This window comes from Piliocolobus tephrosceles, chromosome 14 (assembly GCF_002776525.5).
Source record: "Piliocolobus tephrosceles isolate RC106 chromosome 14, ASM277652v3, whole genome shotgun sequence".
Classification (NCBI taxonomy): domain Eukaryota; kingdom Metazoa; phylum Chordata; class Mammalia; order Primates; family Cercopithecidae; genus Piliocolobus; species Piliocolobus tephrosceles.
In genome coordinates, this window is record NC_045447.1 from 42,678,846 (window position 1) to 42,704,512 (window position 25,667).

At 43.7% G+C, this 25,667-nt stretch overlaps 1 protein-coding gene across 2 annotated transcripts in view; it reads right to left on the reverse strand.

The window, feature by feature from the left end:
• Positions 1 to 25,667, reverse strand: part of FRMPD1 (FERM and PDZ domain containing 1) — a 146,304-nt gene that overhangs the window by 97,023 nt on the left and 23,614 nt on the right. The window contains exon 1 of one of the 2 annotated variants that reach the window (XM_031934002.1): positions 1,278 to 1,418. The exons of the other annotated variant lie outside the window; for it this stretch is intronic. The gene's annotated coding sequence lies outside the window, so the exon portion shown is untranslated. Of the gene's footprint in view, positions 1 to 1,277; positions 1,419 to 25,667 lie in introns of those variants that run through there. 2 annotated transcript variants of the gene reach the window in all.

The window sequence follows — 25,667 nt, forward strand, 5'->3', positions numbered from 1 at the left end:
TAACTACCTCGTGCTTGTTTTGCTGTGGCTGCGCCAGAATGCGCCGGTCCTGGAAAATATGAACTTGGCTCCTTAACCGTACGCACACTCAACACCGACCAAAGGATGCCCGAAATTGTCTTGATTGGAAATCATCTCAACCATCATCTTAGACTAGAAACAAGTAGATGCTGGCCTCTAGGTCAAGACCCCTAGAACAGTGCATTTTTTTACCCCAAACAACCATTCTGAGATTTTTACAAAAATAACCGACTCACAAACAGAAACGCTTCCTGATCTATAAGCCACTTTGAAAACAAATCATTATGTCGTTGAATATTTCATGATGGTCCAAAGCACTGAAGAAGGCGAGCTGAGCGTTCACCAATCCTCCCCATGCCTATTTTGGGACTTCCAAAGCAAACTGCAAATGCCTCCTTTATTTTCTAAACGCTCATTTGCAAGTGCTAGATGGATTCTTGGTGAAATATTGCCTCCACCCAAACTGACTAAATGCAGAGAACCGGAGGTTCCGCTTCTCCAGAGTTTACAGCTGAAAGAGCGAACATCTAGTGAACACGACTTCCACCCTATTTCATAGGTGGCAAAAGCAGGGGGCACTTGCCCAAGGTCACACAGACGGTGGGTGGACGGCAGAGGAGCCACCAGAAGCCAGAGTCCTGACTCCTAACCCTAGGAGCATCCCCTGCTCCCCGAGGCTGACTCAACGCCCCTTCTAAAGCTCAGCCAAAGCTGCTGCAAGTTAGCGACGCGACCCCAGAGACTCACTTCCGTGGGTCATTCCTCTCCACCTGCAATGAGTTCTGGAGCTGAGACACTCAGGGATGCCCCTCTACTCAAAAAATGACAACACAGGCATTGGCACTGCAGCTGATCGTCCCTGGCGAACCCCTTCTGGTTCAGGTGTGGCCATCGAGGACGGACAGGGACGGTTGGTCTGAGGTCACTCAGAAAGTTGGCACTGGCCGCGGTCGCACCTGAACCCAGGTCTCTCCCCCTCCCGCGTTGCCGCTCTTTCCACTCACTACACCATGCAGATCTCGGAAACTTAAACACACATCGCTACTGTGCAAGCAGTTCACGGTGGCAGGTCCTTAGGTAGCCTACGGACGCGCCCCCGAGCCGGGCTTGGGGACACGAGGACCGGAGGCGGGCGCGGGTCACCCGGGACTGGTGGTGCAGGCGGAGGGCGGCGCAGAGGAAGCCTAGGCGCAGGCCCGGGGTGTGGGGACAGGCAGTCTCCCCAAAACTTTGCGGTGCCGGGACGCCTCCCTTACCTGCAGAGGAGGTGCCGCCCGCGCGGACAAGGACCTAGCGGGCTGACGCTCTCGGAGAGGGGCGGCCCCGCCCAGCGGCGGGCACAGTCGCGGCCAAGGCTCGGGCAGCAGCGCTGCTCCGGCTCGGCTCGGGCTCCGCCTCCCGCGCCGCGGCTGCAGCCGGAGGGGGTGGCCGGGCCGGGCCGCGCCCGCGCCGTCTGGCGGCGGCAGGTGCTGAGGCTGCAGCTGCGCGGCCGCCAGCTGCCGGCGCCGCGACCCCCGCCCCGGGGGAGGAGCCCCGCGCACAGCCTCCGCGGGCTCCGAGGTCCCGGCCCGCCGCAGTGGGCGGTCCTGCTCCCACCAGGGCCCTGCCTCCGCCGCCTGCCTCAGCTCACCGCCGGGGCACGCAGCGTCCGCTGAGTACCCAGGGGGAGACTGAGGCTGGAAGAGGAAAGGGACTCCCCAAGGTCACCCAGACCCGTGGGGTTGGGCCAGAACTGGAACCCCGAAGAGTTCCCAAAACGACCCCCTTCTCACGCCTTGTTTCCGCCAGGAAAAGCCCCAGCTACGGGGAACCCTGGGGGACGCAGATGACTCTGACTCGCCCCCTGACCCCCATGCCCCGCAGGTGTTCGGCTGAAGGGAGAGGGAAAGCGTGGGCCCACGTTAGGCACTGTGGACCACCTCCCCGGTCTCTGTAAACTCCTTCCGCGCAGGGAAACTGTTCTCCCAGCTTTCCTTGGCCCTCTCCAGTCACTTTCTCGGTCTCCTTGAGGGTTCCTCAAACCAGAAGCTCTAAAATGCCGGAACGCCCTGGGACTCTGCACTCAGCCCTTTTCTGACCCCCACTCCCCTGGTTCTGGTCCTACCCTACCACCTCTCTGACCATTATACCCAAATGCGTGTGTCTATGCACGAACTATTTTCTGTGCTGAACTCTACTGAACACCTACTAGGTCCATATCCTGCATTAGACACTGGAGATACAATACACCTTTAATAAAGCAGTCCCTGGCCTCACGGAATGTACAGTCTAGGACTATTAAAATACAGTCCAGTTCCTGTAACAATAGCCCGATCCCATAGGGCCAAGGGCACCACACAGGCCTGCACTGACAGAGTGAAGGCCTCCTGGAGGGGACATGCTCTAAATGGAAACCTGAAAGGCCAGTGGAATTGGCCAATGAAAGGGACGAGTGTGGAGACAGCCTTTCAGGTTGAAACCACAGGAACAAGGACCCCAAGATGAGAGAGATCCCACAGAGGGAGTGGCAGGAGTTGAGACATAAAGCAGGGGAGTGAGCAGGGGCCAATTCCTGGTCAAGGAGTTTGCACCGTGTTCTCAGTGCACTGGCAGGTTCATGGGAGCAGTTCTAAGTAGGGATGAGGCACCACCAGATTGGGATGTTAAATCATTCTGGGGATGGTGCACAGGCAGATGTTAACAAGTGCATCCTTCATCCAAGGGCAGTAGGGGAAGACTAGAAGCACTTTGGAGCCAACGTCTGGATGAAGGCAGGTGCTCCTCCTCTGTGACCTTCATTTCCAAATCCAGGAGTCTATCCAGAAACTCCTGAGTGGCTCCATCGCTGAAAGACCTCCTACGTAACTGCACCCAAAGCTCCCTTTTCTCTCAGTGCCCCAGCCCTCTGCCACCCAGATCCACGGGCTGAGTGAGCCTTTTGCTTTCCTCGGGGGTCTTTGCACTAGATGTAGTATACAAAGTTCTGCCCCAGGAGACAGAAGCGCCGTGAGGGTGGAAGAATCTGAAGCCATAGTGGAAATAAAGAAAACTTTTTAAAAATCAAGTATTCTGTCTCTCTGAATTATTTCTTACAATTGCATGTGAATCTACAATTTTCTCAAAATAAAGTTTAATTTTAAAAATTAGTTTGTAGATAAATGTTAATCATCAAATTACTCTCTCCAAGGCAGTTAAACACCAAAGAGCATAGCACTTGTCAGAAAGTAAGGTAAGAACTATTCTCCTGTCCGGTGAGCACAAATGTTCCCCGTGGAATTTTGCCCTGTCCCCCTCCATTTCCTAGCTACCTGCGTCAGTGTCAGCCTCTCTAGGTGCTGGACCCAGGCCCTGACCCCGCTCTCCTCAGATTCTCATTCTGGTCCCTCTTGCCCCTCAGCCTCTTTTGCCATTGCCCTCATGCCCCTCCTTGGCCTCTTTTCTCCCTTCACTCTCACAGAGCAATTCTATCAGCTGCATGGTTTCAGCCAAACCTTCTGTCTTCCAAACCCAGAGACACAACTGCCTGCTGGACATCGCCTAAATGTCCCTTAGGTGCCCCAGTCTCAACAGAGCCAAAACCAAATCCACATCTTTCCCCCAAATTACCCCTTCTGCATTGCTTCTCTATCTCAACTGGTAGCAGCACCTCCTTCCTCTGGGCACCTAAACTAGAAACCAAAGGGACAGTCTAGACTCTTCCCTCTTCCTGGCCTTCATAGTTTACTGGCCACTAAGTCCAACCAGCTCTTTCTCCTTAACTTCTCTTACACATGTCTCCTCCCCCTCATCCTGCTGCCCTTGCCTTCGTTGGAGCCTCACCATTTCTTGCCAAGGCTGTAGTAACCGCCTCCAGTCTTTCCTATTTTCATCCTCCACATACTGCCAGTGATCTTTTTCAACCACAGACCTGACCAGTGACTCTCCTGCTGAAGACACCTCCATTGTTCCTTCTTGATCATGCAGCAAAGTCTTAACTCCTTAGCATCACATGGGTCCACAGTGATCCTATTACCCCTGTGGCCCCATCTCTCCCTCACCGCACACCTGCACACCAAACACCTTATGTTCCTAGGGTACCTTATGTAATTAGAGACACATAACATAGTGTTAAAAAAAAATGTAGTCTTGAATAAAACTGCCTAGGTTCAAATCCCAGTGCTGCTGCTTTTTAACCTATGTAATTTTGGAAAAGTTCCATTACCTCTCAGTTCTCGGTTTTTTTTTCCTTTGCAAAGGGAGCATAATAACAATGCCTACAACCTAGGAGTGTTCTAAAAATAAGAGTTCCTGGAGATGAAACAGCATTCATTACTCGCTACCCAGCACTATTAAGAATGCTTCTAATCATTGTATGCAGTGAGGATTACTCTACTTATTTTACAGAGAAGGAAACTGAGGCTCCAAGAAGTAAAGTCGCTTGGCCAAGATTCCACATCTTTAAAATAGCTGCACTGGGCTTCATATGAAATTCTAAATCCTATACTGCTAAATACTTTACATAAGCTATTATTGCCCTCTGGGAGGCTTCCTTGTTTTTCTAGCCTTTAACCCAAGCTGCTGGACAAACTTTTCTTCTTCCTTTAAATCCTGGTCAAAAATATCTTGTCCTCCATGAGCTCTTCTCAGTCCTTGCTTTGAGCCTCTGCTATATTTATGTACAGCATACAGCAAATTAAGCACCCAGCACACCCATTACAATGATTTGTTTACATGTCTGTCTTCTTGAGACCTTCTTGAGAAAGACAATGTCTTATTTATTTTTGCCTTCCCATAATTCCATAAATATTTATTGAATGAATGAATAAATCAACAAATAAAATATATATGTTTCTCAAGTTTTACCCTAACAGCTGTCATTTGGATATAGATTACTTTTAATCTGTTTTTGTCACTCTGAAGAGTCATTTTTGGTGAGAGGATAGCATCAAATGATCTAATATTAATATAGAACAAGATATAGCAAGAATGAAATTTCTCATATTGCTATGTGGTTGTGCCTTGTCCCTCTCTCATGTCTCTCCTTTTTTTAGTGACACTATGTCATAGCCCATAATGACAAGCTGTGTTGCATCCTAATGAGACTTCCTGATTCAAACATCTGAGATTCGAATTTATTTCCCATAAGTACCATTTCAGCTAAAAGTTTGCTTTCTCTATGGCAATGAGTATGCCATTTGTCATCTGCTAAGTGCCCATACCTTCCCCTTACCTGTATTAATCTCCTTTGCCCTCAAATACTTCTGAGAGCTGACTTAATAGTTAGCTTTTCTATACAACTTCCTTCTTAGAATGCCTAACTCTTCCTGACTTCACATCTATTGTTCCCAAAATAGAATCATTTACTACTTCAAATTTCAGCTTTACTGTCTGCAGTGATTTAAGACAAGTTTCTGTTCTTCTTCAGAATGATCAAATTCCATACGGTTAAAAAAAAAAAAAAAAAAAAAACCCTGATCCTGTCATTTTCTATGGAGTAGTGTTTTTAAGTGTTAAGTGTTTTAGATGTTAGAAATATTTATTTTGTTTACCAGAACACAAGTAAATTGGCAATTTTAATGCTTCCAGATCAAATTGATGAGAAGCAGTATGGGTGAAAGAAAGAACACTGTATGGGAAGCAGAGGGGAAAAGAGCTATAGGAGTGCTCTGTCACTGTGCCCGAGTCCTCTCACTCTTCAAGTCTCAGCAGAATGGAGGAATGGGACCAGAATGACCTTCCAGGTCTCTTTCAGATCTAAAACGACATGATTCCTTAATGGGCCTCTAAGTCGTTATTCATTCATTCAGTCAACATTGTTGAGTGCCTACTACAGACTTAAGACTTCTGAAGCGAATCCACATTGGATAGGGGATGAAATGGTTTGGTGAAGAGAGTGTTATTACACCACATAAACTGATTGTATGTTCTTAATATTCAAGGTCTTATGCAGAAATATAATGAGACAGTTACATCAAGGCTTTGGTGAGCCACGACTCAGGGACTATAGGAGTACTAGGGTTATTAAAAACAGCCCTATCTGATATCTATGCCAGTACTTCTGCTGAGCTACTGATAGAAAAGCAGTGCCCTAGAGTTCTGGACCCTAGTTCTGACCCTCTCTTGCTATGTAGCTATGGGAAAGTCGCATCACTTCTCTGAGCTACACTTTACTCGTCTATAAAAGAGGCAATTATACCTGATGACAACCAATGTACCCTGAGCTCTAAGCCAAATGATTCTTTGAGATTAAGGAAGCTGAAGTGGTATCAGTCATGAAGAGAGGTACTGCTCTTGGCAAAAGAAATTGGGTGATTATCATGAGGATTATATTACCTCTTAAGGACAATTAGATTGTTGCTCTACAGAGACAAAATTTGACATAAAAACAATACGTCCTTACTCCCAAGATTCGAGGACACCAAAGCAGACATTCACTGCTCACTTCTTAAAAACGAATTGTCCAATTCACTGCATAATACTAAGAATAGGGAGTTGAGCTAGCAAGTTCATTATCTGTGTACTGGTGAAGAGAGATAACTCTCCCAACACCCTCCAAAACTTGCTTGACTGCTTATCACAGTCATTCTCTCAAAAATGATCTATTTTTACCTTTTTTTAAATGGTAGGGCAGGAGGATGGAAAACACGTCTCATTTCTGGATTGCTTCCTTAGCTCTCATCTAAGCCTCGTCTGCTTATATTTCTTTTCCTGTTCCTAATTGCATTCTCTGCTCCTTGATAAAACTGGTATTCGAATCTATTGCTAATGTAATGGACATAATGACTCAGAAACAGAGGATGGCAATAAGATTTTTGTGTAGAATTGGGAATGATTATCACAAGTTTTAAAAAATATTCAAGCTCTTTATGTCTCTTGTCAGATGAATTTTTATCTCATTCCTCAAGTGATAAATCTTTCAGTGTTTTGAGAGACAGCTTTGAAAAGATAGGACTGGGTTCAGCATCCATTACTCTTGCCTTTTTATCTCTTTTTAAAATTCTCTCTCTCTTTTTTTTCCTGCTGGCTCAGCTCCTGGGAGATCAGCTCCCCAGAAGAAGGCACGTCTTGAGGTTGTGGTCAGCGTCGAGTGTGGCCCTACCCTGGTCTTGACAACTACATCTGGCCACTTCCCATAGGCTTCATTCTGCTTTGTATCTGCTGGGTGACTGCAAGTCCCCAGTGCCACTGTGCTCCCCACAGCCCCCAGGGGCAGATGCCACCCTCTCTAGTACTATTCTTTTCATCTCTGTACTTTCGCATAGCACTTTTCAGTTTGCAAATCACCAAAGACAGCAATCATCTCATTTGATTCTCTCAACAGCTCCTTGAGTTATGCAAGACACACATGACAATCCCCACTTTACAGATGAAACTGAGGCAAGCTCAGAGAATTCAAGTGACTGGTATGAGGTCACAGAACTGGCAAATGGGATTCAGATTCAGGTTTATCTGGGAAACAGAGCTCTACTGTTGGGGAGGAAAGATGGCTGCAGTAGAACTGTGTTAGAGAGAAACTTCCTAAATCACCTTAGCATGCCTACCCAGGGGGCTTCTCTGAAGATGGGGGGCCTGCCTCCTGAGCCCCTCTCTCACCCAGCTCCCTGCTGAGGGGACTGTTGCCTACAGCCGGAGCCCAAAGGAGATTCCACACACACAATCCCAGTGCAGGACTGGCAAAGGGCGGTGTCGCTGCCACACCGTCCACAATTGCAAGAAGGACAAAGGCCCAGGAGCCTGGGAAGTGGCCTCGCTAGTGAGTCTGCAGTAAAGGCTTTCAATCCTGGGCTACCTGAGGGGCCCAGCTGACCCCAGCTGAGCAGGGCCCCTCAACAGGTGAGGAAGAACTGTCCCTGCCCGCTTCCTGCACATAGCTCTGCGGGAAGACCCCTGACTCTGTCAAGACGTGCTGCTAGAGAATGAAATGTCACAGGTGGACCAAATTATCCCCTGAGGGTCATGCCTAGCCCGCACAGCATCTTTATGTGGGTTGGAAAAAAGCTTCCCCTCTCAGATACCTTTGTGAAAATGAGAAAATATGCTTCCTTCCTTCGGGCTGACGTAGCTCCACACCAGAGTACACAGCTCAGCAAGTGGATGTTAGCCCCGGTTAATCCTCTCCACCAGATGCCCTTGCAATAAACAAACTACACAATGGCACACAGCAGCCTAACCCCACCCTATTAATTCTAGGAGTGTCCAAAGATCCTAAAAGCCTCTTCCACCTCACCTCAGCCTGGTGGACCCAGCCAGGTAGCTTTGTTCACTACCAGGCCACTGGAGAAGCATCCTTCTTTCCTTTCATGATCGCTGAACTATTGTACCCAAGTTGGGCCACAAAAGCCCAACTTGCCCAGGTGATGATGTAAGTAGCCAAAGCAGATCAGAGATTATTTAAGGGGAGTCAATAGCTTGAAGGAGCACAATCAAGACGAATAACTAAAAGAGATGAATCACATTGAGATCAATTTAATAGAAGAAAAACTAACTTTTTAAAACCAAAAATGTAAGGAGATTCAAGCAGAGGTTAGAAAGAAATTATCAAAATGAAGAAAAATGGTTTTTGAAAGTTAGACACACAATTTTTTAAATTTTCAATTGTGGAAATGAAAAATGTAATGAACACCACTGAAAACTGATTTAATGATGAGTACCAAGCCAAAAATAAAAAGAAATAGAAACTATGAGTCAGAGGATTTTCAAACATTGATGAAATATCTAGAAGATATGCAAATAATAGTACCAAATGGAGCAGAAGAAAAATAACAAAGGAACAAAGCAATAACCTAAAGATAATAGAAAAAAAGACTAAGCCCATAGTCTTGAATTATCAGATCAAAGTTATGCACTTGAATTACCTATACATTAAATGTATGGACTTGAGTTATCAGGTAAAAAAGACTCTAATTTCTACACTGTATTAATTTTAAAACACACACCTAGAACTTCCAGTCCTAGGCATTTCACTGAAAGGGGTAAAATGTCAGGAGCAGTAGACTGGAGTAAGATATTTATGTATGGTTTAATACCTGAGCAACAACTTTAAAAACTATACAGAGAGATACACTCAAAATTACTTTAGATAAATCAAAGTAGCATTCTTAAAAAAGCCCAAGTAGTCCACAGGGAGACAGGAAAAAGAAAAACGAGGAGTGAGAAATGGGGAACAAACAGATGGGAGAGAAGACTTCCAAGAGTTTCCCCTGTGCAGAAAGAAAACAAATAACAACATAGCAGAGTTAAGTTCTAACATTTTAATAATTATATTAAATGTAAATAATCTAAATACACCAATTAAAATACAAAGATTGGCAGAATGGATATTTAAAAATATATCCTGGTGAAATTTCTAAACTCCAAAAATAAGGAGTAAATGTCATGAGCTTCCAGGCAATGTGAATAGCTTACTGAAGGAGGAAAAAGAGCCCTCTGGAATTACGGATCCCACAAATAGTCCTTGCCACATTTTATTGAGACCTAATATTTGTTAGGCACTGTTCTAAGCAGTTTATCTCATTTTAATAACCCTATGAGTTATATATTAATACACCCACTTTATAAATGCGAAAACCAAGGCTAAATGTTCCCCTGGTCACTCAACTAGTAAGAGCTTGGATTCAAATCCAAGAAATCTAGTGAAAGAAACATTTAAATAAGTCCAAGTCAGCTGCGTGAAGGGGAGAAGGATGATAGAGCTTCCAGGCAGAGAGAACAGCCTATGGGAAGGCTCTAAGGATGGAAGGGAACACCTATTAGACGCCATGTATTTTTAATATACTAACACAAAAACTCCAACAAGCAAGTATCATGTGTCTTTTTTGCAGATGAAGAGACTCTGCATGGTTAAGTAACCTGCTCAAGATCATCCAGATAGCTGGTGTTGGTGATGGAGTCAGAATTTAAATCTGGTTCTGCTACCCTCCTCTGTTCTGTCAACAGGTGAAAACAGTTTTTGGAGCATATTTCCCGTGGTGATTGTCTTTCTCACCCCAATAGTTTTGCTGTAGTGATCCAGAGATTAAAAATTTAAAGAGCAAAGGACCTGTCCTACCTTTCTAGGTTATTTTGGTCAAGCCTGCTCTGGGTCTGAGAGAGCTTTACCTATAAAACATAGAATTGGACTATGTCAGTGTTTTTCCAACTTTGGTAGAAAGGAGACCAGTAGAATCCTTTATTTAACTCAAATCCTACTAAACAGAAGCCTCTTGTACAGGACAGGTATAAGCAGAGTAAACCTGAATGAAAGTAACTGGGGGATGTCGGGGAGGCACTAGACTAATCTGGACCCCCTCCAGCTAACACATTCCCTAAATTCTGGAAACAGTGCATGGAGTCTCCAGACACGGGAAAGTCTTGGAAGTTTTCTCTCCTATCTTCGGTGTAGCATAGGGAGAGGGAGGGATGATCTAGATTTTCTTAAAAACAAGGCTTTATTCATGTTTTGTTACTATGTACTGTGTACTGCAACACTGTGTTTCAACCTATTCTTTGAATCAGAGGGGGATGTCCTGGAAAGGATCTGGGCTGTGGAGTCAGACGTAGCTTGAATGCCAGCTCTTGTTAGCTTTATGACCTTGGACAACTAATGTAACCTCTTGGTTTTCTCATCCTAACACACAGATAATACTGACCTTGAAGGGTGTTGTGATAATTAAATTAACCAGTAAGGATAAAGCACCTAGCACAGGATCTGGGGTGTTGCAGGCATTCAATAAATGGCAGCTATTGTTATACATTTTGAAACTCCCAGTTCTTGACAGTTTAAGTCTGCCTTTTCTTTTGCAATTGGTGGAGTCTGGGTCTTTCTTTCATCCTTTTTTCCTTTCATTCTTTTTTATGCAAACTGACTGGTGTTAAGAGAGATGATACTTCTTGCAAAGGAAGTTTCCATAAAAATCACATGGTCTGTAATCCCAGCACTTTGGGAGGCTGTGGTGGCAGATCAGCTCAGGAGTCCAAGATCAGTCTGGGTAACATGGCAAAACCCAGTCTCTACAAAAAACACAAAAACAAGCTAGGCCTGGTAGTGCATTCCTGTAGTCCCAGTTACTCAGGTCAAGGCTGGAGTGAGCCCAGATTTTACTGGGCTGCATTGCGCTCCACCCAGTGTAACAGAGCAAGACCCTGTCTCTAAATAAATAAATAAATAAATAAATAAATAAATAAATAAATAACATGGTGACTTATGAAAAACCATGTACTTATTAATGCCACTGAAGACATTATGTATTATTATCATAATCTGGATCCCGATTAATAACCAGTACACATGCTGATTAACCTGAAACCAAAGAGCAAATACTCACAAAATAATTTATTGTTAAAACGTATTTTTTTTCCAAAATAAAGGATTATTTTATGAGTCTACTATTGACAAAGATAACCTTACTTCACAGACTTCCTGTCTTAAAATAAGTAATGTCTTGTGCATCATTATGTAGTTGAAGGCAGAGCCTGAACTTCGAGAGCCTAGGAGGCCTAGGAGTACACCTTACTAAAGGCTAAAATCATGGCAGATTTCCTATAATGGACCATGAATTCCTGCCACCTCCCATGAAGCCTAATGGGAGAACATTTCAGAGCATATGGTACTTTGTCAACTGATACTAATGTGTCCATTAGTGCAGCTCCAGAGGAAATTTCAGTCTGTGCCTAGAGAATGGTCACTTGGGGAAAAGAAACAGCTACTTATAACCTCTTCTTCTCCCATAACTCTGTCCTCGGTTCAGCCACCCCTCCTCCTTCAGCCCTACCAGGAAGAGGCATAGAATAGGGGTATGCCATTAATGGTATTTGTGTTACCTACACTGAACCATAATCCCTCAACACACACCACCTTGATGTCCTTTGGAGCCCTTATGCAGACAATATCTCATTTGACCTTCATAATACTCCTGAGTGAAGTATCGTTATCCAATTTCACAGTTGAGGAAAACAGGAACACACAGCAGTTAGACCATTTGCTTGAGGCCAGAGGTAAGTGACAGAGCTATGCTTAGCCCCAGTGCTATGCCCCAAACTCATGCTGGCTGTATAGAGGCATCTACTTGGCCTGAATGGGTTCTATGAATTGTTTTGGAAGGTGTGGTCCAAATTAAATATATGCAATTCTATTCAATCATTCAAGTAAAATTGACTGGGAGCTTATGGGTAAGGCACTGTGCTAAGTGAGGTGGGATAGTGTCCTGGGAAGTGCATGGACTCTGGAGTCATCCAGCCCATGGATGTATGGACATCCTGGCCTTAGTAAGTGCTCATAAAATGCTAGTTACTTTTACTGAGAGGTGTTATGGAGGATACAGAGATGAATCAGACATGGTCCTGATCTTCAAAAAGCTCTACTAGAAGACATAATGTATGTCTTCAAATAACTGTGATAGGAGGAGAATGTGCTTCTTATCATGAGAGGTACAGAAAACTTCTAGGGCCAAACTACGGGTTGAGGTGTCCTGCAGAGCCACAGCAAATTCCCAGGGTTACAATGGGATATTTAATTTTTCAAGGGAAACATGGTGACACCCAGAATCTACTGGACATGTGCAAACTACTGGCTCCAGGCAGTTCTCAGATCATGTTACATTCCTATGACATCATATCTTTGCAAAGCTGAGTTTTCATTAGTTGCTGTGATAAAAAGCAAGCACATTTTTTTTGCACAAAACCCAACATGGAACAGGAAATGTGTCCAACCTGATCCAAGGTTTGAGAAGTTGTACAGCATCCAACAGGCACACACATCCCTTTAGTAACTTACTGTGTTTATTTTAAAATTAAATATAATATTTAAAATGTAAGTGCACTTTTTTTCAAACAACTACTGAATTATTAGAACTTCAATGCTTATTAAGTTGTTTGGATCTAACTATTTAATATATGGAACTGTTACACATTTATTTTTACCTGGGGGTGCTATGAAAAATTACTGTGGGCACCATGAAATGAGAAAGCTGGGGAACCTCTGCTCTCAGGGGTTTCACAGCAGGAAGTCACTTTGAGAGGGGAGAGCTGGAACTGTGAAGATCAGGATAGACTTTGAGGAGGAAGTACAGCCAACATTTGAAGCAGGTGCTTTACCAAAGTAGGGGTGCTAGAACACATTAAAACAGTTTGTAATGGCTCTCCCCTGGGAGCACCCAAGATCTTACTAAGTGGGGAACTTGCAGAATTTTTAGTAAGTCCATCAGTTGAAAAGGCCTTATTTTCTTATCAATTTTGAAGAGTAAAGGATTTAGAAAATAACTCCCATGAGGTTGCAAGCAGGCGACATCCTTGACTTTTTGCACCATGGTCCCAAGATAAGACCCCCTCTCTCTGTGATGATACACAAACAAAAGTTGTTTAAGACATCAAAGATTTACTAAAATGGAATCAGTTCCTGAAAGTCTGTGGGCAGAGTTTTATAATCAGGTGGGCAGCCATCTCTCTGACATTATCAGGCTGCTCTCTGGGCCACAGAGACATGGGCTGCTCATAACAAAAGTCCTTTCATTAAAAACCATAAACCAGGCCAGACGCAGTGGCTCACACCTGTATTCCCAGCACTTTGGGAGGCCGAAGCGGGCAGATCACCTGAGATCAGGAGTTCAAGACCAGCCTGGCCAGCATGGTGAAACCTGTCTCTACTAAAAATACAAAAATTATCCAGGAGTGGTAGCAGGTGCCTGTTATCCCAGGTACTTGGGAAGCTGAGGCAGAAGAATCACTTGAACCTGGGAGGCAGAGGTTGCACTGCGCCGAGATCACGCCAATGCACTCCAGGCTGGATGACAGAGCAAGACTGTCTCCAAAAAAAAAAAAGAAAGAAAGAGAAAGAAAAGCATACACCATTTTCCTTTGAAATCAGAATTAAAATCCCACAGTTGTTGTGAGTTATTAAAAAAGTAACACCCAATGATCTCTTTTCTCTCTTGGCACACCTTTTTAACTCACTATCAGCACAACCATTTGTCCTTGTGTAGCATTTTACACTTCTCAATGCACCTTCCCACCTAGCATGTCCTTCTACCCTCACAATCATTCTGAAAGGCAGAGAGGACAGATGATATAGATCCCGTCTTACAGATGAGCAATGCTGGGCCTGGAGAGATTAAGTGATGGCCCTGCAACTTTTCTAGTCTAAGTTTATGCTAAGTGAAAGAAGCCAGACTCAAAAACTACATTCTCTATGATTCCATTTATTTAACAAAGGCAAAACAATAGGGACAGAAAACAGATCGGTGCTTGCTTGCCAGGGTATAGGGGTTAGGAAAAAGGTTGACCACAAAGAAGCAAGGGGGAATTTTGGAGACTGATGGAATTATTCTGTATCTCTATGGTGGTGGTGGTTACACAACTGTATATGTTCGTCAAAACTCACAGAACTGTGTACTAAAAAGGGTGAATTTTATTAAATGCAGTTTCAATTTCCAAAATTTTAAAAACATCAAACCAGTTCAAAAAAGGGGGAGTCAGAATGTCTAATGAGGAATTAAATTGAATGCCAACTTCTGGGCAATACTAATCTCCACCTCTGTTTCCGCTAGAAAATAACGACTAAATTCTATGTTGAACATTAATGGTATATAAAATGGCTCTCTTTAGAGGGGACTTATAAAGAAATTTTGAGTGCTTCCTTCAAGGTTGGTGCAAGCTTAAAAGAGAGGCTACCCATAGGGGACAGCCAATACATGGACAATGCAGTTCATTTTCAATGCAAATTAAAATGAATTCTCATTTCTCCACTGTCATAACGGCAATTTCAATGGTATCTGAAGAGTGAGAATGAGTCAAAAGACAATGGATCAATGTCTTCAAAATTCTGAGGGAACTGTTTTCCACCTAAAATTTCATAGCCAGCCAAACAATTGGTCAAGTGGAGGACATAATAAAGATATTTTCTTTTCTTTTTTTTTTTTTTTTTGAGACGGAGTCTGGCTCTGTCGCCCAGGCTGTAGTGCAGTGGCGCCATCTCAGCTCACTGCAAGCTCCGCCTCCCGGGTTTACGCCATTCTCCTGCCTCAGCCTCCCGAGTAGCTGGGACTACAGGCGCCCGCCACCTCGCCCGGCTAGCTTTTTGTATTTTTTTAGTAGAGACGGGGTTTCACCCTGTTAGCCAGGATGGTCTCCATCTCCTGACCTCGTGATCCGCCCGTCTCGGCCTCCCAAAGTGCTGGGATTACAGGCTTGAGCCACCACGCCCACCCAATAAAGATATTTTCATACTTTAAAAATCTCCAGAACAATAAGAACACATGGACACAGAGAGGGGAACAACACACACCACGGCCTGTTGGGGGGTTGGGGGTGAGGGGAGGGAACTTAGAGGGTGGGTCAACAGGTGCAGCAAACCACCATGACACACGTATACCTATGTAACACACCTGCATGTTCTGCACACGGATCTCTTTTTAAAAAAAAAAAAAAAAGAGGAAGAAAAAAAAATCTCCAAAATTTTACTTTCCATGTATCTTGTCTTAGGAAACAACTGCAAGAGCTTCTGTAAAAAATTGAGAGTAAACCAAGAAGGAAAAAAGACATGGGTTTCAGAAAACAGAAGTGCAAAATAGAGGAGAGTTGGAGGGAAGTGGGAAGCGGCAGGACAAGAGCTGTGCATTGCAGCAGGGCTGGAAAACAACCATTCCAGATTAGCACAGGAAGGACAAGGACTATGAGAAGGAAGTTTGCAGGGTGGGGGCGGGAAAGAACCACTGGTGTGTTTAAGCAGAAATCCAAATGTTGATAGGTACATGACATATATTTTGGGACACTTTGGGAAAACTAGTAATAAATACAGAGAAAATTAAACAAATGAGAAAAACACGCTAGAGAAATTACACCAAGAAAAGCTAAGGATTGTAAAAGAAAAGTTAAGGGTTGTATAAGACATGTACTTCTTGGCATAGCATGAAGGAAATGTGCAAAGTCATAACAAGTAAACACTGGCTATCAACTGAACAACAACAACAACAAAAGCAGTTAAATCTGGGGATTGATGAAGGTGGGAACTGTGGAGACAGTATAAGAACTAAGAGCTCATCCTACCATAGTAGGAAATACATTTCTATTATTTCTATAGGTAATGTTTAAAATTGATAAATTAATATATAATAGTATAAGCATATGATTTAGAAATGTGGAGGCAAATAAAATAGAAAAGAGAATAATTGAGTGTGGTTCCCTCTGGGGAGAAGAACAAGGTGTTAGAGAGAGATGGGGCAGGAGACTGCCATTTCTTTTTAAACACTGTTGTTAAACACCTCTATTATGGTGGGAACATTTATACTACAGAAATGTGTAAAAATTCCAAATCAGGCTTCTTCTTTTATTTATTTCTTTATTTAGAGACAGGGTCTCACTCTGTTACTCAGGCTGGAGTACAGTGATGTGATTATGACTCACTGCAGCCTCAACCTCCCAAGCTCAAGTGATCCTTCCACCTCAGTCTCCCAAGCAGCTGCGACTACAGGTGCATGCCACCATGCCCAGCTAATTTGTTTGTTTGGTTGGTTGTAGAGACGGGGTCCTGCTATGTTACTCAGGCTGGTCTTGAACTCCTGGACTCAAGCAATCCTCTTGCCTTGGCCTCCCACAGTGCTGGGAATACAGGCTTGAGCCACTGCACCAGGCTGCCTTTTTTGTTTCCCAGGGACCTAGTTTACAGCATACCACTGGTTCTCACTGGTTTCTTTTATAGAAGGATTGGATACAAATAAAACTATTTTAAAAATAGGATGGGCTGGGCGCAGTGGCCCACGCCTGTAATCCCAGCACTTTGGGAGGCTGAGGCAGGCGGATCACGAGGTCAGGAGATCGAGACCATCCTGGCTAACACAATGAAACCCCGTCTCTACTAAAAATAATAATAAAAAAAAAAAATTAGCCAGGCGTGGTGCGGGTGCCTGTAGTCCCAGTTACTCGGGAGGCTGAGGCAGGAGAATGGCGTGAACCTAGGAGGCGGAGCTTGCAGTGAGCCAAGATCGTGCCACTGAACTCCAGCCTGGGCGACGAGCAAGACTCCATCTCAAAAATAAATAAATAGATAGATAAATAAATAAATAAATATAAAAATAGGATGGTATTGCCCAGTTGTTATGAGGGCTTAAGAAAAAGAACTTTCTCATACATTGCAAGTGAAAGTGAAAGTTGTTACACATTTCTGGAAAGAAATTTAACTATATGCATTAGAAGCATTTTAAAAACAGGCCAGGAGCAGTGGCTCACGCCTGTAATCCCAGCACTTTGGGAGACCGAAGCAGGCACATTACTTGAGCTCAAGAGTTTGAGACCAGCCTGGCCAACATGGTAAAACCACCATCTCTACTAAAAACACAAAAATGAGCCAGGCATGGTGGCAGATGTCTGTAATCCCAGCTACTTGGGAGGCTGAGGCAGGAGAATTGCTTGAATCTGGGAGCAGAGGTTGCAGTGAGCCAAGATCATGATCATGCCACTGCACTCCTGCCTGGGAGACAGAGTGAGACTCCATCTAAGAAAAAAAGAAAAAAAAAGAAAAAATATATATATACACACACATATATATAGAAATATATGTATATATTTTTATATATGAAATAAAATACATATACCTTACACATTAGAAATCTATCTTCAGGAAATTTGTGGGAATTTTTTTAACCTGTCTAGCATCCTTCCCTTTGAGAACTCATCCCTTTCTTACTCAATATTAATCTTGCTTATCTATGTGATTTTAGGGTAGCTGATCCCACCCACAAGGTGCACTAAGGACTCAGTCTTGGCTAATTACAGTATTCCAGCCCTGGCTATAATGATTGGTTCAAGGATGGCATGTGACCCAGGCTGGGCTAATCAGTGTTTCCCTGAGACTTTTGCAGGAGCTGTCACAAAAAGTGTTTTTTCTCTAGAATGGTGAGTTATGAAGACTACATAAGCTTGCAGCTGCCAGTGACAACCTTTACCACTTTGTGGAGAGAGCCTGCCTACGAATAAAGCCTACACAGAAGAGAGGAAAACTGAGAAAGAGAAGGAGAAAGCTATAGCACTTGATGGCATTGCTTGAGCACTTGAATCCAGCCATCTCTGAAGCCAATGTATTCCTGAATTTTTCAGGTATTACCACAGTAAATTCCATTTCTGTTTAAAATAGTTTAACCTGGTTTTCTGATACGAACAGCCTATCAGAAAACACCATGAATAGGTCCAGTGATTTGTTAACAAGAATGTTCATCAACATATGGAACAGAATATTAGGAAATTGAATACAGGTTCAACAATAGGATACTGTTAAATTATGGTACATCCATTAAGTGGCACAATAAATGCCTTATTGTAGAAGAATAACTAATGACATGGAAAAATGTTCCCAAAATATTTTTGATTAAAAAAAAGGAGGTTTAAATAGATGTGTTAAATAATCCCATTATTGTACATACTGTTTTGCCCATCCGTGTACATAAAGACATTAGATACTGGCATGACCAGTAATTTTTCTTCTTTTTATGACCAGTATATGTATTGTAATGAACATGTGTTACTTTTGTTGTCAGGGAAAAAATCATTAAAATTATTATCTTAACTTTACTCGAGTTAGTATAAAGAAACATGGAGGCCAGGCACAGTGGCTCATGTCTATAATCCCAATACTTTTGAGAAGTTGAGGTAGGAGGATCACTTGAGGCCAGGAATTTGAGACCAGCCTGGGTGACATAGCAAGACCCTATTTCTGCAAATAATTTAAGTATTAGCTGGGTCTGGTGGCATGCACCTGCAGTCCCAGCTGCTCAGGAGGCTAAGGCAGGAGGATTGCTTGAGCCCAGGAGGTCGAGGCTGCAATGAGCTATGATCATGCCACTGTACTCTAGTCTGGGTGACAGAGCAAGGCCTTGTCTCTGAAAAAAGAAAAAGAAGAAAGAAATATGGAATTTGTGAATCTGTTATTCTAAACTCTATTGTTCAGTGACTCCAATATCAAGGCGCACATTGGAAACACTTTAGAGTTTACTGCTAAGAAAATTATTTGTCTCTTTCAACAAACCTCCATGCTTCCCTTAATCAGTTAATAAAAGCTATTTAACTCATCACACATTTCTTTTTGCCCAGGCTGCCAAGAAAATCAGAGTTACTTTCAATGCTAAACGATGGCAAGTGTTTCGCTGATAACAACAAATCCCATAGCTTCACAGCCTAACCTGCTGGTTTCCAGATCTGTATTTACATACCATGCCATTTACCCATTGTAGGGATACTCTAAGTGCTTTTTTGCTTTTTAATTATTTTTAGCTTGTTATTTTGTTTTTAACTTTCTTTCTTTTAACCATTTTTTCAACATCGAAGTGCTTTTTAACATGCTGTTCTTCCCTTCCTTTTCCATTCAGTGATCTCTTCTTCTTCAAGACCCAGGTGACGTCACCTCATCTGTGAAGTGACACCCAACAAGTGCAGACAGACTTAATTTTTCCCTTCCTCTGTAGGACTTTCTATTTACCTCTATTACAGCATTATAGCACTTAGCACATTACATTATAATTATTGACTTTTGTATTCACTGGAATGTGAGCTCCTTGAGGTCATGGTATGAGTCTAAGGCCTTTTCTAACCACGACACTGTCCAGAACATTAATCATTGCCCGGAAAAAGTCAAGTTATCTAAAGGAAGCTATTCATCCCTGCACTGAATAACAGGAGCTCTACACCAAAATCATGGGAGCTCTACAAAGAACCAACTAAATACCTTCTGGATGAGTTTGTCAGAATGCCTAAACCAGGATGCACACTGTCCATGGTGAACTCTAATTCCAGACACAGGGATCATAAGAAAGTTTTAGACTTCTGAAAAAGCTATGGGTGAAATCTGGCCTCAAGCAATCTCACCACCTCAGCACATTGGGAGGCCGAGGTGGGTGGATCACTTGAGGTCAGGAGTTCAAGACCAGCCTGATCAACACGGTAGAACTCCATCTCTACTAAAAATACAAAAAATAGCCAGGACTGGTGGCCCACTCCTGTAATCCCAGGTACTCTGGAGCCTGAGGCAGGAGAATCACTTGAACCAGGAGGTGGAGGTTGCAGTGAGCTGAGATTAGGCCTCTGTACTCCAACTTGGGTGACAGAGCGAAACCCTGTCTCAAATAAAGAAACCCTGTCTCAAAATAAAATAAAATAGAAAAGAAAAGAAAAAAAAAAAGAAAGCCTGACATAGAATAGCTTCTAGGGAACATCAACAGTGCCAACATTTCATTGGACCTAAGGCACTATCAATTGTAAGACATATTCCAATCTCAGAAGTTAAAAAGGTGTGCTTCTTAGAGAGTCAATAAGGTATGGCAAGTACTATGGACCGAATGATGGTGTCCCCCCAAAATTCATACGTTGAAATCTAAAATCCAATGTGATGGGGATTTAGAAGGTGGGGCCTTTGACAGGTGATTAGGTAATGAGGGTGAAGCCCCACAAATAGGCTTAGTGCCCTTATGAAGGGGCTGAGGAGATTGGAATTATCACCTTCCCCTCCATGAGGATACAGCAAGATGTCAGCAGTGTGCAACCCAGAAAAACGTCCTCACCAGAACCCAACCATGATGACACCCTGATATTTAACTTCCAGCTTCCCGAGCTGTCAGGAATATATTTCCATTGTTGATAAGCCACTCAGTCTGCAATGTTTTGTTATAGCAGCCCCAAAAAACTAAGGCAGTGGGTTGCTTAATACATGCCTCAAAGAGAAGCCAGGAGGAAGGCAGGGCAGGCTGGAGAACTCTAAATACTTTAAACACTCTAAACTCTGAAAAGGTTATACAGGCCCACCAGGTCCGCATTCCTGCCCAGGGAATTTCAACATTTTTTTCAAAAGCACTGAACTACAAACTAAATATAAAGAGGTCCAATAAAGTTCTGATATTTCCTATGAGGATTACTTTAATGTTTTTAGGAAGGCATCAGGTATCAAATGTTTTCCAGACAAAATGATGTTGGTGGGTGGCCCTGCATTGCTAGTGCCCTGAGCATGCGATTGGTGTGCCTACAATGGGTCATCTAGTACTGGAGGAAGGGAAGGATGGGGTCTGCAACTCAGTCCACTGCATATAGAGCAGCCCCCACTCCACTCCATGACCAAGCAGCTGTGAATGAGTGGCCTCCAGCACCAACATCTGCCTCAATTGCCTACATCTGCTTTGTGTGGGCTTCAATTACTTCATTTATAGAAATGAAGTCCAGTGGGTCTCAAACTTGAGTGTGCATCAGAATTATCAGCAGGATTTGTTAAAAGTCAGATTGCTGGGCTCTACCCCAGAGTTTCTCATGTAGTAGAATTTCTTTTTCTTGGAGACGGAGTCTTGCTCTATTGCCCAGGCTGGAGTGCAATGGCACAACCTTGGCTCACTGCAACCTCTGCCTCCCAGGTTCAAGCAATCCTCCTGCCTCAGCCTCCAAGTGCAACCTCTGCCTCCCAGGTTCAAGCAATCCTCCTGCCTCAGCCTCCAAGTAGCTGGGACCACAGGCATGTGCCACCACGCCTAGCTAATTTTTGTATTTTTAGTAGAGACAGGGTTTCACCATATTGGCCAGGCTGGTCTTGAATTGCTGACCTCAGTTGATCTATCTGCCTTGGCCTCCCAAAGTGCTGGGATTACAGGTGTGAGCCACCGCGCCTGGCCTGATATAGTAGAATTTCTAACAAGTTCCTAGATAAAGCTGATGTTGCTGGTTCAGGGACCACACACTTAGAATCACTGACCTGATCTCCATTATTTATTTTACAGGGAAGACGCTGGAGCACCAGGAAGGGAAGGAGCTTGCGAAAGATCACACACTAAAATTTTGGTAAAGTCAGGCCTAAGTCCCTTCTCTTCATTGTGCTACATCAAGTGGCCATCCCTCAGGTAGGCAGGTTCCCTTAGCTGCCAACCAAGAGGGGCATGGTTAGGGGCTGATAAGCACTTTGCATCTACAAAATTTGTTTTATATTTAAATTTTAAATACAGTTGCTAATAATCAAATGAGACTCCTGGGATCATCAGGCTTATTAAGAAAACAAATCCATCCCATCAAAACTATTATTTCTTTTTGCTTTTAAAACTTGACTTCTCTTTCCTCCTCCTCCTTCTTTCTTTTTCTGTTTTTCTTTTTTCTCTCTGTCTACGTTCTTCAGAGCAATTTGCAGTAAGATTTCCCCAAAGACTAATATGTTTACAAGTTCTCTTTTGTCCTGAGTCCAAGTGTTTCCTTCACATTTTCCGGTAAAACTCCATCCTGCTACTGCCTCATCCATTATCACAGGAGCAGAGGAAAGACACCTAGGCTGGAAGTATTGGTGCACACAGCCTTGCAACATAAAGCACTACAGAACGCCTTCTGCAGAAATCCAAATTCACAGCAATTAGGTGAAAAGACATACCCAAGCAAAGGCTTGTTAGTCTGAAAATTAATTTTACCATTTAACACAGATTTTCTTAAGTGTCTATTATGTGCAAAACAGCATGCCTCACTAGTAACTGGGGTCTGCCAGTACTGGGTTTTCCTTTTTGTCTGAGTCTTATTCTGCTTTTAAATGTGCCATTATAAGTCACGGTCCTATTCCTGAGCATCTAATACATGTCCTATGCATTGTTTAGGAGCTCAATAAATGTCTGTTAAATTGAGTTGAATTTAAGCCTGGGTGGGCCCTGCTAATTCTTAAGGACCTCCCATTTTCCCCATTACTTAGTAGCCTGAACAGGCTATATATTTTCCCAACCAAACTCTGGCAACTTTATCACAGTACCTAAGTAAGAATCCTCCACCACCAAACATCCCAAAACTAAAGAGAGTAAGTGCAACCCACTTGGGAGAAGGCAAAATAAAATAAAATTGAGCTGTTTAAAATGAAAACTATAGCCTGGGCAACAAAGTGAGACCTTGTCGCTACGAAAAAATTAAAAATTAGCTGGGCATGGTGTGGCACGGGCCTGTAGCCCAGCTACTCGGCAGGCTGAGGCAGGAGGATCCCTTGAGCCCAGTAGTTGGGGGTTACAGTGAGCTGATTGTGCCACTACACTCTAGCCTGGGTGACAGAGTAGAGACCCTGTCTCAAAAATAAATAAAATAAAATAATACAATAATCCCAACAATGACTGGAGATGAAAGGAGAGGACTCTAACTCTTAAGACTCACTTGCACCGTGATGCAGGAAGGTGCCAGAGATATAAAGAGCAACAAATAAAATTTTGTCAGGAGGGCTATTATTTCAGAAATTGAAGAAGGTAGAGGATTAAAAAGTAAACATGAAACTTATGGGGAAGCAAAGAGGTGTCTTGGGGATTTAACATGGCCCTCGAACCAGGAAGGAGGAAAATGAGAGAAATGTTGTAACTTGGGAAATTGAGGTAAGGGGCTAAAGTTGGAAGGCAGAGGACTTTAAACTGGAGCTGAAAGAGTGGAGCATGAAAAGATTATGCTTCTGCAGGACCATGGAAGCCTAAAGAAACGGCTCTGGGGAAATGCAGGAAAACCTGAGTCAGCAAAGATCGCCTCGAAGGTGGAGTAACTGGCAATGACTACAAAAGCCCAATTATGTGTGGAGCTCAGTTACATGAAAGGGAATGAAGACACACTTATGATCACCTGCAAAGCAGGTGTACTCTAAACCAGGGCTGCTCCAACTTCAAAGTGCACACAAATCCCCTAGGGGCCTGCTAAAAAAGAGATTTCAGGGCCCCACACCCCAAAGATTCTGATTCAGTAGGTATGTGGTAAAGCCCATAATTTATTTATTTTTTTCTCTCTCTCTCTTTTGAGACAGGGCTCGCTCTGTTGCCCAGGCTGGAATGCAGTGGCCCAATCACAGCTCAGTGCAACCTCTATCACCCAGGCTCAGGTGATCCTCTCACCTCAGCATCCCAAGTAGCTAAGACTATAGGTGAATGCCACCACCTCCAGCTTTTTTTTTTTTTTTTTCCCAGATACTGGGTCTGGCTATGTTGCTCAGGCTGGTCTCAAACTCCTGAGCTCAAGTGATCTGCCTTCTTGGCCTCCCAAAGTGCCCAGTCCTTCATTTAAATTTTTTTTTTTTTTTGAGACTGAGTCTCTGTTGTCCAGGCTGGGGTGCAGTGGTACAATCTCAGCTCACTGCAACCTCTGCTTCCCAGGTTAAAGCGATTCTCATACCTCAGCCTCCCAAGTAGCTGGGACTACAGGCGTGTGCCACCACACCTGGCTAATTTTTGTATTTTTAGTTTTAGTTTTTTTGAGATGGAGTCTCACTGTGTTGCCGAGGCTGGAGTGCAGTGGCATAATCTCGGCTCACTGCAACCTCCACCTCTGGGGTTCAAGAAATTCTCCCTGCCACAGCCTCTCGAGTAGCTGGCATTACAGGTGCCTGCCACCATGCCTGGCTAATTTTTGTATTTTTTAGTAGAGACGGGGTTTCACCATGTTGGCCAGGCTGGTCTTGAACTCCTAACCTCAGGTGATCCACCTGCCTCAGGCTCCTAAAGTGCTGGGATTACAGGCATGAATCACCGCGCCCAGCCATTTTTGTATTGTTAATAGATACAGGGTTTCACCATGTTAGCCAGGTTAGTATCGTGGCCTCTCAAAGTGCTGGGATTACAGGTGTGAGCCACTGCTCCCTCCCTCATTTACATTTTTAACAAGCATCCTGTTAATACAGCTGCTGCTGATCTGCAGACCCCGCTTTGAGAGGCGCTGCGGACAGCCACCCAGGTGGGAAGGAGTGCCCTGGGCCTGGAGGGGCAAAGCTGTGGACACGAGAAGGGCTCCTCTTTGGAAGAGATGCACCACTCCACCCCCTGAAATAGCTGCAGGGTGAAAACTGCATCCTGCCCCACACCCACCCCAGTTCGCCCTTCTCCATGCTCTTCACCTGTAGTTTCCTTCAGCTCCTTACCTATTTTCTCCAGGTCCTTTGGCTTTGGAAGCAATTTAAAGCAATTATATCAACAGGACCCTGGGACAGGTTCATGACCAGATGACTCTCTAAGCACTTAGGAACTGTCCAGGGTCCCAGAGTCATTTAGTTGGCTTCATTTATTTGTGCTGATGTCTGGGACCAGCAAACGGGGAACACTCCTGCGCGTCCACCTATGCTTGAGGAAGTAAGCAATACAGAAGACTTCCCTCAGATGACTTCCTGGCAGGGAGCTCTCTGCCTGCACTTCATCTAACGCACTTCAGAAAATCAAGGACCTGAATTCTGAGGCAAAATCATCAGTATTAGAGATGGAACGACCCTAATATCTCATTTAGGGCCTATCTCTGAGGATCAGACCAAGAAAAGCAATTACAGTGCAAGAACTGAGTCTTTTCACGCATGGGATTTAGCGATTTCAAACAGCTTTGAAGGGTTTTTCATCTTTCAAACTGCTACCTCCTCCAAATCACAGTGTGTGCAGCTGTTGAAAGCTGTGAAAGGAAACTAGTGCATTCAGATGAGAAATCCCGTGTTCAGACTTGGGATACTTAGTCAAAGCTACTGATGATGTCTCACTCCAAGAATATCTGAAGAAATTTTTCTTTGATGGAAGAAGTTAAATATTTCTCAACTACTTTAACCCTGAGTGGTCTTCATTTTTTCTGACATATTGTTAGAGGGTATAGTATGTTAAGGGAGGTAAAAAGTCTCACAGTAAGAAACCTGATTGAAAGCCATCATGCCTGGATTATGAGAGAAAGGGTGTATGTGTTCAGAATTCATTTCAAGTTAATTCAATGTCATCGCCATTGATTGAACAGCCCTT